The following is a 3133-nucleotide window of genomic DNA, read 5'->3' as shown; positions in this document are numbered from 1 at the left end:
AAAGAGGAATTAAAAAACTAAAAAAAAAAATTGAAGGATACAGTTCTTTAGGACAAATTATGAAAACATCCGTTGCGAAAACTCATTCGATTCTCCAGTACAAAATTTTTCTTACTAAAGAAATGCATGTTTTAGAAGAGAAATGAAGAAAAAATCATTTAACTTGCTCGCTTTCCTTCATGTAATTTTCACTAATTACTTTTTGTATCAATCTATCATTCACTATTTTACTAGCTAGCTCTTCAAAACCATTTCTCATGGAACATAATGCGCATTACTTTCCTTTCTCCTCGCCTTTTCTTTGAACCAGTGATACAGTGAAAAGGAAAATGAATATGTTTGCTTGTTTGCCCTCTCCGAGTTCTACATAACTCCAAGATACTTTTTCTTGTTTCTTATCTAGAAGGGGTGTAATATCGATACGATCAGTTGGGATTGATATCTTATTTCTGATGAATAGTATGTTCTTTGTGATTTTGAATCACTTAGTTGATTTATCTATTTATCTTTCGACTTAGTTTTGTTTTCTTGCTTGAGAAGTACTTAGTTGACTAAGGGCTAGCTAATGTTATTTATCATGACATATATAGCTCTCCAAAGTGAAGCAGTTGAAATCAAAAAGAAAACCTACCTACTAATAAAGCAGGTCTCAGAATGACCCAATATTCTTTTCAATAGTTTCTCTATGGAGAGAGTATTCTTGGATAGTGGCCCCGGAGATAGATCTAGGAAAGCTTTCTGCTTTTCTTAGTTCAATACTATAACAAACCTTTCTTACCACAGGCTTGTAATGACATGGATATACATGGCAAGCTTGCCACAGATGTCGTGCATTTTATATGCTGATTTCGTTGTCAAGATCCATTCTGAACCAAAACAATCCTTGTAGCATCCCAACTTGGCCATTATGTTGTTTTAGCATGCTTAGCTGCCTTCCATACACTTTGAGCCACCAAACAATGTCCCAAATTTTCAATACATGGGCTCAAGTAGGTGAAAATTTGAAGAACGTTCTCCCTTGATACACATTTAAGCATTTAGATTTCACAAAACTTTTAACTAGTATATATTGGTTACAAACTCTTTTGTGCTTAAGAATGCCAATAGGTACTTCTGTATCAAAAACAAGGGAGAGGGAAAATGGATCATCTTGCTTCATTGTTGAAAGAGAGACGGATGTGCCATATTCCACATGATTTCTTAGGAGATATCTGGTTTGGGATTCTTCTCTTTGATAGCTTGATTAGATGGTTAAAACCATCAGATAGTCCAAGAGTTATAACTGTGTAAGAAGACAGGAATCCATGTGAGTAAATACTATTTATTACACGCGCTCGCGCAAAAAAACAAGACACAGAAAGAAAGTAAAAAAGGTCATTACACTGCTGCATGGACGTGATTGTATGGCTATTTTAGGAAATCTATCTTTACCTCAATGGTACAGATGGAAGATGAACTCTCCCAAAAGACAAATCCATGAAAAAATTCCCATCAGCTGCAGATGAAGTTTAGGGAGCAAGAAGAATAGTTAGAATTTGGAAAGGAAAGAAGAGGTTCCGATTTGAAGCTTCATCATGAGGGCATCTTTTCATTCATGATGAAAGAGATGCCCCCATCCTTCAACTCATTCATGGTGAAAGAGATGCCCCCATCCTTCAACAAGACAAAACATCCAGAACTGCACACAAGCCCATCCAAGGACTCATGGAACAAAAGATGAGATGAGATCTAATAATTGTTTGATTCCAACATGTGTTTGGAATTCTCCCTAACACGGATCTGAAAGAAATATAAGATGTGTGTGAGAGAGAGAGACAGAGGAGCATGTAACATACTACTTCTGAATAGATGAATAGAACCGCTAGCCTTCAGAACTTCAGAATAACATATAGTTCTTCCTTTTTGGTCTCTCTCTGTAATTTCCCACAGCTTTATTGAACTGCAATTCAAAGCCCCTAGCATGCAAGGATGGATGCAGTTCAAGAAAGCTGTGGAAGACTACAAAGAGGGCCATATAGACAGATAGAAAGATAGAGAGAGAGAGAGAGAGAGAGAGAGATGATGAGAAATGGAGGAAGAACAGAAAGGTATGGCTCAAGGCTAAGGTTGCACAGGGCTGAGACGAAGGGAAGAGAAGAGGTCTATTTATAGGTGAGGAGAGGCAGGGGGAAGGGGGGCGTAGGGTTGGGTGAAAACTGAGGAACCAATCCCGAGAAGAATTTAGGCCAGAACCGAACTCACCTCCCCTTTTCTTCCTATAAAAATAAAAAAGAAGGCATATACTACACCCATAGAGCCTTCTTCAAGGAAAAGAAATTAAGAAAAAAGTTACAGCGTTGGAAAGGTGATGGAAGACTTTTGGGTCATCAATTTGAAGAGTTTAGTAATGGAATGCCGACATTACAACTTTTTTTATGTGCATTATCGAGTTCAGAGTGTGGTTTCTTGGTTGTGGCTGATGCTGAGTGGAGGCCACATAAATAAATCCAGCATGTTCTCATGTGAGCCTGCACATTTATACAACATTACAGCAGAGCACATTTTGTCCTGCAAAACATTAATTATGAAATTATAAATTCTCTTAGTACTAGGTAAAAAGTGCATTCAGATACAATTTTCATCCAATCCAATCCAAATCGGACCTAACCCAACCCAAGGTATAAACATGCGAGTTGTGTTTTTTGGTCCTACACCCGCATAATATCCTAATCCAATCAGGTACGAATGTCAAACACCTAGTCGATCATCCAATCAAACTTCAGTAGAAAACCTTGCTCAGAAAACCTAGTTTGCTAAATCAAGATTCTATTCGAACAAAACTTAGAGATAAGACGTAATCAAGCTTGAGAATTAGGTGTAGATTATATAGTTAATTCTAACTTAGATCAAATTCGAATCGATCCAGATCTAAATAATTAGATTCAATCTTGTTCAACAAAATATGGACTCCACTTGAAAATGACTTGAAAACAAACTTGATCTAATCCGATCCATTGAACAATTCTGATATAAGTGAAACAATTGCACATCCACTGCTAATGATGTCAAGTGGACATGGATCTTGCTCAAACATTAGTGGGAAACTGTATCATTAATGAGCTGCAAAACTAGAATTCTAAATAATTCATGTACA

The 3133-nt window shown here is 36.9% G+C and overlaps 1 long non-coding RNA gene across 1 annotated transcript; it reads right to left on the bottom strand.

Moving 5' to 3' along the window:
* Positions 1-802: 802 nt before the first annotated feature.
* LOC140851282 (uncharacterized) lies at positions 803-2223 on the bottom strand. The gene is made up of 2 exons (XR_012134037.1): positions 1836-2223; positions 803-1678 (listed from the first exon to the last, which is right to left on the bottom strand). It is a non-coding gene; the product is annotated as an uncharacterized lncRNA (long non-coding RNA).
* Positions 2224-3133: the final 910 nt, after the last annotated feature.

Source organism: Elaeis guineensis, chromosome 8 (assembly GCF_000442705.2).
Source record: "Elaeis guineensis isolate ETL-2024a chromosome 8, EG11, whole genome shotgun sequence".
Taxonomy (NCBI): domain Eukaryota; kingdom Viridiplantae; phylum Streptophyta; class Magnoliopsida; order Arecales; family Arecaceae; genus Elaeis; species Elaeis guineensis.
The sequence above is the reverse complement of the archived record's forward strand: the minus strand, read 5'-3'. Positions and strand labels throughout refer to the sequence as shown.